Genomic DNA, 15878 nt, shown 5'->3' on the forward strand with positions numbered 1-15878 from the left:
ACTATATAACCCTTCTGGTCTAGAACTCAACATATAGAGTAGGCTAACCTTAAACTTGAGGAGATCCATGGGATTGTTTCATTTAATCTGTATTTCTAGAACAAATAGAAATAGACTGCAGTGTTGTGTAGCAGTTTCCTCCAAAATAAGCCATGCCATCTTAGTGGGAAGATCATTAAGACCCAAGATGTTCTAAATGGAGATGAAACATTGCATCCCTCAGGGTAACTATTTAAAGCCCAGACTATTCTTAACAGAGGTTTCTTAATACTCACAAAGTAAAACCTAAAAAGCTTCAAGAATTTCTTTAAAGTGACCAGATGTCCTAGCACCGCCCTCCCAATTCCTCAAGCTTATGTATGCAGTAAGGACTCCTAAGCTGTGTAACTTTAAAGAAACTCAGACAAGTTGAGCTTCCTAGACAGGGATGCACCAAATTGCTTGGAAGAACACTCTACAGCCTCTCCAGATGCACAGAGGCCAGCAGGCTGTGCAGTGTGCTCCAGGTTTCCAGTTTTCATGAGCTGTCTTGCATGCTAGGGGTGGGCTTTAGTGATGCAGCTGTCTTTCAGTCATTTCTGTTCCTATAAGTAACTCACCCACATTCTTGTAAGTAACTTCAATAAGACTCATTGATTCACCAAGTTGGACTTTGGTTGTGGTAGCTGAACTGTGATCTGTCATTGGTTTGCTATCTGGAGTGAATAGATGTTTATTCATATCTCTGCAGAAGCATCTAGAAAAGTTCACACAATAGTAATGAATGCCAAAGAATGATAAGTTACTATAAGATGACATTACAGAGAAGTCCTTCATAGTCCCTCAATTCTAACAATACAATCACTCTACCCATTGGTTCCTGAAGCATTCAGATATCTTTGGAATGATCTTGTCAAAAGTAAGAATGAAATTATTATTTACCCTGGATCTTAGTGTAAATATATGTGTCTCCACAAAAATACAAATATCTGCCACTTACTCAGCACCTACCGTGTGGCACAGTGTAGCAACTTCTTCATTATTGCTTTCAGGAACTATCTAGTTGTGGGATGAATCATACTTTCTGGTTTCAAAAGTTGAAGATGCAACCTCTTGACCTCAGCAAATGATCACACTTAGAGATAAGGCTTTTAAAGGGTTGATTAAGCTAAGGGGGTCTGTAACAAGTGTGACTCCTTTTCTAACAAGAAACAGATGTTTGGGATATAAAAAAAACACAGGAGAGGCACGAGCATATAAACATTTGAGAACTCAGTGGAAAGACAGCCATCTACAAAACAGGGAAAGAAGGAACCAAGGATATCAAACCTATCAAACCTGCAGGCAATATGACTATGAACTTCTAACATCCAGAACTCTCAGGACAGGATTTTTTTGTTCTTTAAACCACTCACTCTGTCATATTTTGTTATGGTAACTATAGCAAACTAATAGACTCTTTTTAATTGAAAATGGGTTCTTTTCTATTACAATATATTCAGATTATAGTCCCCCCCCTCTAATCTTTCCAATTCCTCCTCACCTCCCCTCCTCTCCAGACCCACTCACTTTCTGTCTCTAATTAGAAAAGAAGCTTCTATGAACTAACAACTAAACATGACACTATAAAATACTATAAGATGAGGCAAAAACATTCATATGAAAGTTGGCCACAGCAACCCAAGAGGAGGAAAGGAGTCCCAAGAGCAGGCAATAGAGTGAGAGACCCACTCATATAATATATATTATAAATATATATATTATAAAAATAACAAGCTAATAGCATTAGTATTTGCACAGAGGAAATGGTGTACCCCGTATAGGTCCTTTGCTTGCTGCTTCAATCTATGTGAGCTCATATATGCTTTGTTTAGTTGATTCTCAGGGAAATTCTAATGTATTCCATCCCCTCAGACTCTTACAATCTTTCTGCCTCCCCTAACTCAGGATAGCCTGAGCTTAGAGGGATGGAGTTTGATGAGGACATACATTTAGGTTTTCCTCTGCTGCTGTTGGAAGAAGCCTCTCTGATGATAACTGGATAAAGTGTTTATTTATGAGTATAGCAGAATAGCATTAGGAATCATTTCATTGATTTTTTTAGATCAGTCAGGTTTGGATTTACCTTAGGTCTCTGGGATATCTAGTCTCTGGTTCCTGGTTACCCAAGCAGTCAGTTGCAGAAAGCATCAGTCTGGGTTATTTGTGGGACCTCCTGAAACTGAGACACTTCTGTCAAGCAAAGGACCTGGTCAACAAGATAAAACAGCTGCCTACATAATGGGGAAGATCTCCAACCACACACCTGACAGAGACCTCATCTCCAAATTATACAAACAACTCAAGAATCTAGACATCAAACTACCAAATAATCCAATTGAAAATAGGGTACAAATCTAAAGAGAATTCTCAACAGAACAATCTCAAATGGCCAAAAGACCATCCTTACTCATCAGGGAGGTGCAAATCAAAACAACTCTGAGATACCATCCCACACCTTTCAGAATGGCTAAAATCAAAAACACTGATGACAACTTATGCTGGAGAGGATGTAAAGGGAATACTTCTCCATTGCTGGTGGGAGTGAATTTCCATAAGACACCCTTGGCCAGCAACTCAATTGAATGTGGCCCAGTCCCTCCTCTGGAAGCATTGCCTAACTTTAAGAAATGGTCAGGTGACACTCTGCATCCGCCATTGCTAGGAGTTCTCATTAGGATATTCTTCATAGATTCCAGGAAGTTTCCCCAGCATAGGTTTCTACCCCCATCCTCCAAGAGTACACCAAATTTCAGCCATATTTCCCTGCACTCTCTCCCTCCAGCCCACATCCTCCAGCATGATCCTTCCCACCTCCAGTCCATCGGTAAAATCTATTCTATTTCCCCTTCCCAGGGAGATTCATGAGTCCCCATTAGACCCCTCCTCTTTACCTAACCTCTCTGCATCTATACATTGTAGTTTGGTTATCATTTACTTAATGGCTAATGTTGTAAGAGAATATCCACCATATTTGTCTTTCTCTGTCTGGATGACCTCACTCAGGATATTTTTTCTATTTCCTTCCATTTCCCTGTAAATTTCATGATGTCATTTTTAACAGCTGATTAATACTTTGTCATATATATGTATAAATAAGTCTTTCACTTTCGCCGGGCGTTGGTGGCTCACGCCTTTAATTCCAGCACTTGGGGGGCAGAGGCAGGTGGATCACTGTGAGTTTGAGACCAGCCTGGTCTACCAAGTGAGTTCCAGGACAGGCTCCAAAACAATACAGAGAAACCCTGTCTCAAAAAACCAAAAAAAAAAAAAAAAGTCTTTCACTTTCTTGGTTTGAGTTAACCAAGATATTTTATATTACTTGAAGCTATTGTGAAAGGTGCTTTCCCTGATTTCTTTTTTTAGTATGTTTGTCATTGTATATGGGAGTCATACTGATTTTTTAGTTACTCTTATACCCAGCTACTTTGCTAAAATTATTTATCAGGTGTAGGTAAAATTTTTGGTATCACGTAAGTATACTCTCGTATCATCTGCAAATAATGATACTTTGACCTCTTCCTTTCCTATTTGTATACCATTGACATTTGTGTACATTCAATTGTCTGATTGCTCATGCTAAAACTTCAAATATATATATTGACTAGATAAGGAAAGAGTTGGCAGTCTTGCCTTATTCCTGAATTGCTTTGAGATTATTTCCATTTAATTTGATGTTGACTATAGACTTTTTGTAAATTGCCTTTATTGTGTTTTGGTATGTCCCTTGTATCCCTAATCTATCCAGGACTTTTATCATGAAGGAGTATTGTGTGTCATCAAAGACCTTCTTGCATCTAATTACATGATCATGTTTTTTTTATTTCATTTGTTCATATGGTGGGTTACATTAACAGATTTTCATACATGAAACAATCCCTACATCTCTGGAATGAAGTCTATTTTATCATAGTAATGGTTGTTTTATGTGTTTTTGGATATAGTTTACAAGTATCTTATTGAATATTTTTGCATCTGTGTTCATAAGTGAAATTAGTCTGTAATTCTCTTTATTGAGTCTTTATGTAATTTGGTTATCAGGATAACTGTGATCTCATGAAAATAATTAGGAAATTTTCTTTCTATTTCTATTTTGTGGAAATTTTTGAGGAGTATTGGCATTAATTCTGGTAGAATTCTACACCAACAGAAGTCTGTGTCATTTATTGGGGAACTGAGAACATTGATATTGAGAGATATTCCAGTTATTTTGCTATTGGTACTGGTAAGGTGTGTGTGTGTGTGTGTGTGTGTGTGTGTGTGTGTGTGTGTGTGTGTGTCTTCTTTTGTTTTGCTGGTGTGAGATTATTTATTTTCTGTGTTTTCATGAGTGTGGTTAATCTCCTAAGGTTGGACTTTTCCTTCTAGTACTTTCTGTAGGGCTTTATTTGAGATAGATACTATTTTAAACTTGACTTTATCATGATTTTTCTGTCTTATTTTCTCCATCTAGTGTGATTAAAAGTTTTTCTGAGTACAGTAATCTGGTCTGGCATCTGTGGTCTCTATTGTTTTCAGCACATCTGTCTAGTCCCTTCAGGCTTTTAAAGTCTCCATTGAGAATTCAGCTGTAATTCTTAATGGCTATCTCTGCCTTTACATTTTACTCTGTCCTTTTTTCCTTGTAGCTTTTAATATTCTTCCTTTGATCTTCTGTGTGTTTATTGTTTTGACTATTAAGGGGCAATGGGACTTTCTTTTCTGGTCCAATATATTTTGGTGTTCTGTAACCTTTTTGTACTTTTATAGGCATCTCCTTTTCAGGTTAGGAACTTTTTCTTCTATGATTTTGTTGAAAACATTTTCTGGGCCTTTGAACTGGGATTCTTCTCCTTTTCTTTCCATTATTCTTAGGTTTGACTTTGTCATAGTGTCCCAGATTTTCTAGATGATTTGTGTCAGTGGTTTTGTAGGTTTAACATTTTCTTTTACTGATGTATCAATCTCCTTTATTATAAATTCAGTACCTGAGATTCTCTTTTCCATCATTTGTATTCTATTGATCCTGTTCAAATTTCTAAATTTTTCACTTTCATAACTCCCTTAGTTTGTGTTTTCTTTAACACTTCCATTTCCATTTTCAGTCTTGAACAATCTCGTTTTTTTCCTTCAACTGTTTGTTTTTATTTTATTGGCCTTCTTTAAGGTATTTATTCATTTCCTCTGATTGTTTGTTTTGTCCTGGATTTCTTTAGGCTATTTCCTCTTTAAGGACGCCTGTCTTCTTCATATGCTTGCCTTTACGGTCTTTTTCTTGTGTTTCTGCTGTGTTGGAATACTCAGTGCCTGCTGTGGTAGTGTAGCTGTGCTCTAGTGGTGACATATTGACCTGGTTGTTATTTATTGTACTCTTATGCTAGTGTCTCAGCATCTAGATTTGGGATGATTATAAGTCTATATACTGATTTCTACATTTGACTCTGTTGGATGTGTGTTTCATTCCTCAGTTTTGGTTTCCTCTCTGGATTTTCAGAGAGTATGATGGGTGTGTGTTTCATTCCTTGGTTTTGGCTTCCTCTCTGCATTTTCAGAGAGTATGATGGGTGTGTGTTACCTGTTTTATTGGCTTGCTTAGCAGGTGTATTCAAAGGTGCTTGTGTTGGAGGCTAGGATTCAGCCAGGAGTTGCGAGAGGGAGGTTAAGAGGGGATAGTCTGTGGGATCCCCGGGAGATGTGGGGAGTCAGAGTGTAGCTGATGATCTGTTGCTGATCTGTTAGGGATGAGACTGGAGGAGTATTTCTCTTACCAGAGAATAGTTCCAGGCTTCCTACCCCCATGGCGTTACATGTTGACTCTCTTGTGTTTCTCCTTCACAGAATCCTCCTGGACTCCTAGTCCCACCCATCTAGATTCCTATTGGCCAACAGTGCTTTATTAACAAATGTACAGGACTTCCCCCATCACTACCTGGTTTTCTGACAGGCATGGCCTGCTGCAAACTACATTCTGGTTCCCCATCAACCTTAATCCAATAACTGATGGGACAATGAGTGTATAGTTCTGTGTTCTGTTGATTAGACAAATACTTGAGACAATTGACTTAAAAGGAGGAAAGGCTTACTTCTTCCTCTCGATTTCAGTACTTGATGGTTGTTTGACTGTGTTGCTTTGTGCCTGTGTCAGGAAAGCACATGATGGTGGGAGCACTTGGTAGCTAAAAAGCAGAGAGAGGAAGAATCAGGATTGGGTCCCAGTACTCCCTTCAAGGAAAAAATCCTAAATAATCTGATTTCCTTTCATTAGACCCTAAATCCTCAGGGGTCCAGCAACTTACACTCCTCTGAATACTATCACCTGGGGACCAGTTTTTAACATGTGAGTCTTTAAATGTATTCAGATACTACAGCAGCAGTAAGGATCTAAGAGAAGTGATCCCTCCTCAGTGTTTCACACTTAGACTAAGAATATCAGTCAAAAACAAACACACATGTGCTTTTCTATTGGTCAGGACACACCTCTGATCCCAGCAGTTGGGTGGTAAAGGCAGAAGGATCAAGAGTTAAGGCTAGCCTCAGCTACAGAATGATATTGAGGGTGGCCTATGATACACAAGATTCTGTCTCATAAAACTATAGATAGATAGATAGATAGATAGATAGATAGATAGATAGATAGATAGATAGATTGAAAGATTGATAGATAGATAGATTCCCAAAATGTTTTGTACCTTTTCCACTCTTAAAGCCGGTAGAAAAAACTCACAGGAGTTTCTAAAACTTTGCTTCATCAATCCAGGTTAGTCAGTAAGGTTTTCTACTTTGACATGGAGCTATTGGTTTTGAAATAGCTTAATGATGAATTGTCACATTATTTTTTTTGCCCATTAAAATGGCTCTTTGAAGATTTGCTGTTATTTCAGGCCCAACCATGATTATTAAACTTATCAAGAGTGATTCATTTCCATTATAGTTGGTAATATTCCCTGTTTTGTGATGAGTTATTATTCTCATTTTGATTTTTAAATGTATATATTTTTATCAAATTAAGCTAGGGAATTCACACTTTGCCACTAAAGTATCAGAAATGGGAGGAAATTTAACGAAAGTTCTGCCATGCCATCTAGTGGCTTAAATTAGAATTGCATATCTAAAAAAAATAAATGAACCCTACACCACACAAAAAGAAAGTGGGAGACCTTGAAACATCAAACTTGAAGCATGAGTATCTACTACCTGTCAATCAAAGAAAACATGAAATTTCTGACCATTTGCTACTCTGGGAAAAGTGCAGACCCCATCCCATACAGAACATTGTACCGTGTGTGACCTGTGACTCACTTATGATCAATGGTTTCTGGAAAACCTGTAGCTTCCTCAGTAAGAGATATCATGGGGAATCATTTCCATTTGAGTGACAACCACATCAGGAATAGAATGGGAAGGAAAAGGGATGCCTACACTCATACTCAGATCCCAGCCGTGGGGCCTATTCAGATATCACCTCACCAGGGCCTGAAAATGGAGTGCTATAGGAACTTTGGTTTTACTGCATGACTGTCAGTATGAGGTGCTGTTACTAGCCTTCTCTCAAAGTCTTTGAGCAGTAAGCTCTTACACGAATCCCAGTCCTTCACATCCTGAGTACTTAAGACAGAAGCCAGGCAGTAGGGGCCACCACCTGTAGCTGCACGCATACTGTCAGCTCTTTAGCGCCCCCTAGGGTTGGGAGATTCTAAATAAATATAGGGTGTATGTGTGTTTGTGTGTGTGTGTGTGTGTGTGTGTGTGTGTGTGTGTGTAGTGTGGTGGTGAGCAACCATTTTAAACATATAATCTATCAGTATCTGACACTTAGGAAAGTATAGTTATTTCTGTTGCTGAGAAAAAAAACCTGATGCAATCTCAGGAGAATGTTCACACGGGGAAAGACAACTTCTTGGCGTCACCCTGCCTGATCCTAGAAGGAGGAGTTAGATTTACCCTCAGGTTTCCATCTAGCTGAGAACTTCTCACTTTTGGAACATGTAAAGTTCCTGGAAAAAAAGTGCCTATATTCTTAGAATTGTTGAATTATTAACAGAATTCTTAAAGGAAACTGATGGAGAAACCTATTACCAGTGTTCACAAACACTGAGCATATGGCTAGATCTGATGGGATTTAAGACTTGCTGTTGATAAACTGTGAACTTATAACTCAACCTCTTTTTTAATGAGAATGAAGCTTAAGATAGAACAAAACATTTCTCTTTACAGTAAGCAAAACCAAGTTGCTAAAATTCCTAAAGATCATTGCTTGTACTTGGGAGTCACTTAAATTCACAGTGTATTATAAATCACTTATAATATTTTAAGGTCCATTTCAAAGAAAACATACAAAAAAGTTGTGGGAATCCTAGAAACAGAACAGAATGAGCGCCAGAGAACTAAAAAATGTAGGGTTTCAAAGGATAAATTTTATCAAATTCACAATTGTGCTCCACGTTTGTAGGTATTAAAAATGAATTCCCTAGAACCAATACACAACAGTTAGGTCATATTTGAATTAAAAAATTGGGTTTCCCACACCTCAATTCACATCTCCAGAATCTTTACACGAATATTTAACTCAATATTTAGGCAGCACTGAATTTTTGATTGTCTAAAATGAAATCATTTCTACTGGTTTTATTTCATATATCAGCCCATATTCATTCTGTGTCTAGCATGTTCTGTGTCCTGGTGAGAAGAAAGTGAATAGAACAGGCACATTGACCCCACAGTCCTCAGGAGGCGATACCTGCTGTGTGGGTATCCCAAGAGAGAGTGAAGAGGCCTCCTGAGCTTCCAAGCCTTTGTCTGAAACACAAGATTAACTCCTAGCCTCATAAGGGAGTTGGAAGAGCTAAACAGACAAAATAGTACATTTTAATATAATTGTTAAGTATTAATACAACAGTCATGCTTATGTTTCGTCAGGCACACTACTTTCACTGTATTGTAGGAAACCTGCATAATTGGTATTAAATGATTTCTTTTATAAGAGTAATTTACTAAGACACCTGGGAAGGTGGCCCTGGGTGGTATAAGAAGGAAACCACAAGGAGCAAGTCAGGAAACAGTGATCCTCCATGATCTCTGCTTCAGTTCCTGCCTCTGGTTCCTGCCCTGCTCCTTGAATTCCTGACCTGGTTTCCCTTGGTGATGGGCTGTGACTAGTATATGTAAGCCAAATACACTTTTTCCTCTCTACCTTGCTTTTGCTTGTGGTCTTTATCACAGCAATAGAAAGCAAAGTAGGACACTATGACTTCCACAGCTGTGGAGTCAGGATTCCATTTCCAAACTAGAAGTACCTAGCTCTTGTGATATTTACTGCCAGGTCCACTGAATGTTTGCCTTAAAGAGAGATACCTTTCCCCAATTTACTGTTCAATAACACACTGAAATAAGCCCATCCATAAATCTACTATAAGACAGATGGAAATTGTAAGGCATTAAGGAAACAGTGCCCTGAGCTACACAAGAGAAAAATCCCATAAAGCAGAAGAAAAAACGCTTGGTGATTTTAAAGGCCACCAGAAGGATCCCCCTAGTCCCTCTATCCTCTTATACAATAGAAACTACACTGGAGTTTCAGTAATGGCTCTTACAGCATTTGGAAAAACTTTGATCTCTAAACTAAAATTATCAATAAGTAAAAACAATGCACAATTTGTCAGATGCCTGTTTTGACACCAAGAGCAGTAAATGTAAATGTCTTTAATATATTATGTATGTACTTTTTATTTCAAGAGAAGTTTTGAATGTGTGGATAGCATTTTTTCAATCCTACTTTACAAATCCCTATGCTGTTGAAAATAGAGGAGTTTGGGCAGTTTGTCATTGGCAATGAAAGGCAGCTGGTTAATGAATGCATATGCAACCACCAACCTCCTACGAGCTACAAGTGCATATGTAATAGTACCCATGGTCACAGAGGAGACTTTGTACCGCTGCCAAAATTGCCAAATAACCTAAATAAAATGGAATTTCAGAACAAAAGGGGAAATTCACAAACAGTGGTTCCTCTTTGAATTTCTATAATCTGAAAACATCCTGATGACTTCTATCAAAGAAAGTCACACAGAAAAAGGGGAGAAAAGATAATGCAAGATGCAATTCTGTTTAAACATATAATAATGGAGTGAGTAAATGTGCTTGCCACAAAGCCTAATGGCCTGAAGTCCCAGGCCTAGAATACACATGGCAGAAGAACAGGGAATCCACACACATATGCACACACAAACACATAAATAAATGTGGACAAAATGATTTTGTGGAGAAAAAATAGTGCAGTAATTCTCAAACACATTATAAAATAGAAATAACTTCATGCAGGCTTCATTTCCCTAAGCTGAAATCTGTATGAGAAGGGTTGAACCCTAAGCCACAGGCTGCCAGAACCAAGGCACCTGACCATAAAACATTCTCTCATAAACAGCATTGCTTGCTTGGCAAAGCATATTCTAAATGTTTACTGTCTTTAGCGTGTATGTTGAGTTTTCGTGATCTGACTCAGATTCTGCCCAAACGTGTTAATAGAGAGTCATATTTCAAATAGTCCAAATGGTCCTCTCTGGGAAAACCTAAGCAAGGTTTTGGGAACTATTGGTATAAATGCCTGTATCTTCCTGCTGAGAAGAGAACTAATTGTCTGCTTATCCACTTTAGGGCTTATCTCCTACTTTGGTCTAACAGGTCCCCATTGATTTGTTCTCCTTAATTAGGACTTTTGCCAGTGAGCTCACCTGCCGAATAGAATGGTGAAATGTATGTGTCCACAGAGAGAGAAATCCTCTACTTTATTAACATTTTAAATAAAGAACAATTATTGAAGTCCCATCTGTTCTCCTTGCAGCCCGTTCCCTTCTGCTTCCTCAGAAGGTGCCACCAAGATACATACTTTTAAAATATCTTTACAAATAATATTTTATAATTTTGTTAGATATAAATCATAAGAAATATTAGTTAATATTTTTATTTTTCATAATCTAATAGTGTATTTAATATGTTCCCTATCTACCTTTGTGTAAACTATACTAATTACATATAAACATATATGTAGTTTATTCCAATCCCTTTTTGATACTCAAGCCTAAAACTCTTACCATCTATGTCCCAAACATAAGGGCACCTAAGTGTTTAAATGAAATACTACTATGGCTTAAATCACATATTGACCCTCACATACTGATAGTGGGAGACTTCACTATCCCACTCCCACCAACTGACAAGTCAATCAGACAAAAGCTAAACAGAGAAATACAGTTCACAGATGTTACAGAGCAAATGGACCTAAGAGATATTGCAGAACATTGCACTCAAACACAAAAGAATATACTTTCTTCTCAGCATCTCACAGAACTTTCTCCAAAATTGACCACATACTCAGTCACAAAACAGGTCTCAACAGATACAAGAAAATTGAAATAACTTCCTGAATCCTATCAGACCACCTCATATTAAGGTTGAATACCAACAGCGAAAGAAAAAAGAAAGCCTACAAACTCATGAAAACTGAACAACTCCCTACTGAATGAAAAATGGGTCAAGACATAAATAAAGAACATTTTTCTAGAATTAAATGAAAATTAATACACAACACACCCAAACTTAATGCAAGCAATGCTAAGAGTTCATAGTACTAAGTGCCTTCATAAAGAATTTGACATCTCAGCCAAGTGGTGGTGGCAGCGGAGCATGCCTTTAATCCAAGCACTCAAGAGGTAGAGGCAGGCAGATCTCTGTGAGTTTGAGACCAACCTGGTCTACAAGAGCTAGGTCCAGGACAACCTCCAAAGCCACATAGAAATCCTGTCTCAAAAAAGAATTTGACGACTCATACTACTAGCGACTTAACAGCACACCTGAAAGCTCTAAAACAAAAAGAATACTCAAGAGAAAAGGATGGCAAGAAATAATCAAAGGGAAGGTTGAAATCAATAAAATAGAAATGAAGAGAAAAATACAAAAAAATCAATGAAACAAAGAGTTGGTTCTTTGAGGAAATCAACAAGATAAACAAACCCTTATTCAAACTAAGAGACACAGAAAGAAGATCCCAAATTAACAACTTAGAAAGGAAAAAGTGAACATAACAACAGACACTAAAGAAATTCAGAGAATCATAAGAACCTAGGCCCTTCCCGGGATGATGTGACAGACTCTGAAAATCCCTCATGGAGGCCCTTGCCCCACCTGGGGAGCTGAGTGGGAGATGGAGTTGGGGTGAGGGATTGGGAGGACTGGAGTGTGGGGGAGGAGAGGAGGGAGAGGGAACTGAGAGTGGCATGTGTAAATTGTTAAATAAAAAATGTAAAAAAAAATCCATATCCACTGTCTCCATATCTAGTCAACATATACTTGAAGTTTTAGCATGAACAATAAGACAACTGATAGAGATGGAGGGTATAAATATTGGAAAGGAAGAAGTCAAAGCATCATTATTTGCAGATGATGTAATGTATATATAAATGACCCTAAAATTTCCACCAAGGAACCCCTACAAACGATAAACACTTTTAGCAAATTTTAGATTCAAGATTAACTAAAAAAATTAATAACCCTCCCCCTATTTACAAATGGCAAAAAGACTGAGAAAGAATCATTGAAACAAGGCCTTTCACAATTCCCTCAAATAAGAATATGTTGTGGTAACTCTAACCAAGAAAGTGAAAGACTTGTATAATTAAAAACTTCAAGTCCTTGAGGAAATAAATTGAAGAAGATATCAGAAGATGGAAAGATTCCCCCATGTTCCTAGATTAGTAGGTTAAGAAAGAAAATGGCCATTCTATCAAAAAAACAATCTACAAATTCAATACAATCCCCATAAATATCCCAACACAATTCTTCACAGACCTTGAAAGGACAATTCCCCACTTTATATGAAAAACAAAAAACCCAGAATAGTTAAAACAATCCAGAACAATAAAAGAACTGCTGTGGTATCACCATACTTGATTACAATTTGTACTATGGAGCTATGATTTTAAAAAGTATGTATTAGCATAAAAATAGACAAGTTGGTCAACAGAACTGAACTGAAGACCCAGAAACAAATCCACACACCTATGTACATATGTTTTTTTATGAAGAAGTCATAAATACACACTGGAAAAAAAGAGAACATCTTTAAGGAATCATACTGGTCAAACTGGATTCTGCAGGTAGAGGAATGCAAATGGGTCCATATTTATCACTCCACACTAAACTCATGTTCAAGAAGATCAGAAACATCAACATAAGACCCAATACACTGAACCTGGAAGAAGGAAAGTGGGGAAGGCCTCTAACTCAATGGCACAGGAATCAACTTTCTGAGTGGAACACAGATAATACAGGCGCTAGGATCACTAATAAATGGGACCTCATGAAACTGAAACACTTCAATAAGCCAAAGGACATTGTCAATCAGACAAAGCAGCAGCCTGCAGAAAGGGAATTTTTTAACCAACTCCACATTTAATAGAGGACTAATATCCAAAATACCTAAAGAATTCAAGAAACTAGACATCTAATTAAAAATGGGGTACAGATCCAAACAGAGAATTCTCAATAGAGGAATCTCAAACATCTGAAAAACACTTTAGGAAATGTTATGCATCCATCAGGGAAATGTAAATCAAAAGTACTCAAAGATTCCCATCTTACACCTGTCAGAATGGCAAAGATCAGTAACACAGTTGACAGCTCATGTTGACAAGGAGTTGGAGCAAGGGAAACATTTCCTCCTTTGCTGGTGGGAGTGCAAACTTGTACAGCCACTGTGAAAATCAATATGGTGGTTTCTCAGAAAATTGGGAATCAGTTTACTTCATGACCCAGATATACCGTTCTTGGGTATATATGCAAATTACTCTCAGTCCTACCACAAGGACACTTGTTCAGCCATGCTCACTGCAGCTTTATTCGTAATAGCCAGAAACTGGAAATGACCTAGATGTCTCTCAATAGAAGAATGGATAAAGAAAATGTACATTTATGCAACGGAGTATTATTCAGCTGTTTAAAAAAATAACAACACGAAATTCACAGGCAAATAGATGATATTAGATAAAAGATCATTCTACGTGAGGTAACCCAGACACAGAAAAACAAATGGTGTGTGTTCACTTATAAGTGGATATTAGCCATTAAGTAAATGATAATCAAGAAAAATCTGTAGATGCAGAGAGAGAGAGGATAAGGAAAGAAGAGGGGTCTGAATGGGGCTTATGGATCTCCCTGGGAATGGGAAATAGAATAGATTTTATGTGTAGACTGGGAATAGTGGGAATTGGAGTGGGAGGGATCATGCTGGAGGGAGATGGCATGGAGTAATCCTGTGCAGGGAGAGATGAATGGAATTAGGGACATTGGGGGATGTCATGGAAACCTAGTGCAGTGGAAATTTCCTGAAATCTATGAAAGGAGATCCTTAATGAGGACTCCTAGTAATGGGGGAATACAGAGCGTTACCCGGTCATCTCTTGTAGTCAGGCAAGCCTTCCAGTGGAGGGACTGGGCAGCATTCAGTTGAGTTACTAGCCAGGGAGGTCTTTTGGAAATTCACGAACAACCCAGACTAATGCTAAGACAAAGGGTTGTTGTCTGCAAACTGACAGTGGGCTGCATTGCCAAGGACAACATCCACACAGCCCATTGAATATGGAGAATTTGAGCTAGTATATAAATAGAGACTTAATTCCAAGGTTCTACTCTGTTTGGTATGGGAAGGCTACTGAAAGAGAAATGTGGACAGCAACCCAGCCACAAACCTTTGATCTACAGTCTCTCCTGCCTCCAAAATATGCTAGGGCAAATTTGTCAGAGAATGTGTGGAAATAGCTAACTAATGTCTGATTTTACTTAAAGCCCACTCCATCTAGCAAAGAATCAGATACTATATATGTCACAAACCTAGGGTAAAACCAAACAAAACTGGTCAAAAAAGGAAAAATCAATAAAATGACTCCTAATGATATTCTGCTATACTCATATATCAGTGCCTTATCCAGTAATAATCAGAGAAGCTTCCTCCAGCAGCAGAGAACGAAAGTAGAGGCCCCCAGCCAGACATTATGTGGATCAAGAGTGTGAAGTAGAGGAGGTCTGAGTAAAATCCCTCCCCTCAAAGCTCAGGGAATTCCATAGAGGAATTGGAATGATTATAAAAGCAGGGGATAGAGTTTGGCTCAGTGTTTAGCTGTGGATCTCTGCTTCTGCTTCCATCAGCTACTGGATGAAGGCCCTATGATGGCATTTAATGTGGTCATCAATCTCATTATAGGGGAAGGGCATTTAAGGTAGCCTCTCCACTATTGCTTGGATTCTTAGCTGGAGTCATCTTTATGGATTCCTGGAGATTTCCCTAGTGTCAGGATTCTCATTAAGCCCATAGCAGCTCCTTCTATTAAGATCTCTCTTTCCTTGCTGTCCTTCTCTTTTCTTCCCCCCAACTCCTGATCCCTCATGTTCTCCTCCCCCTCCCCTTCTCTCCTCCTCTTTCCCCGACCTCCCTCCTCCCTCCCCTCATGCTCCCAATTTACTCAGGAGATCTTGTCCCTTTCTCCTTCTGGAGGGGAGTCCATGTATATCTTTCTTAGGGTCCTCCTTGTTTACTAGCTTCCCTGGGACCAACTCTCAGTCTTAATCCACTACTCCTCCATTTCTGTTCTGAAAGGGGCAGGCCTCACATGGGTATCAAGTTGCAGCAAGGCTGTAAGCACCTTGCCTTGTATTTAGGCAAGGCAATCAAGTATGAGGAATAGGTTCCTGTGAGCCAGCCAAAGCAGTAGGGACAGCCCTGATCCTACTGTTAGGAGTCCCACAAGTAGACCAAGCCACACAACAGTTACATATATGTAGAGAGCTTCAGCTGGCCCCATGCAGGCTCTTTGGTTCCAAAAAATGATTAAAGT

The 15878-nt window shown here is 38.5% G+C and overlaps 1 protein-coding gene across 1 annotated transcript in view; it reads left to right on the forward strand.

The window, feature by feature from the left end:
• Nucleotides 1-15878, forward strand: part of Cngb3 (cyclic nucleotide gated channel subunit beta 3) — a 168116-nt gene that overhangs the window by 126444 nt on the left and 25794 nt on the right. The window lies entirely within an intron of this gene.

This window comes from Mesocricetus auratus, unplaced genomic scaffold, assembly GCF_017639785.1.
Source record: "Mesocricetus auratus isolate SY011 unplaced genomic scaffold, BCM_Maur_2.0 Super-Scaffold_6730, whole genome shotgun sequence".
NCBI classification, from domain to species: domain Eukaryota; kingdom Metazoa; phylum Chordata; class Mammalia; order Rodentia; family Cricetidae; genus Mesocricetus; species Mesocricetus auratus.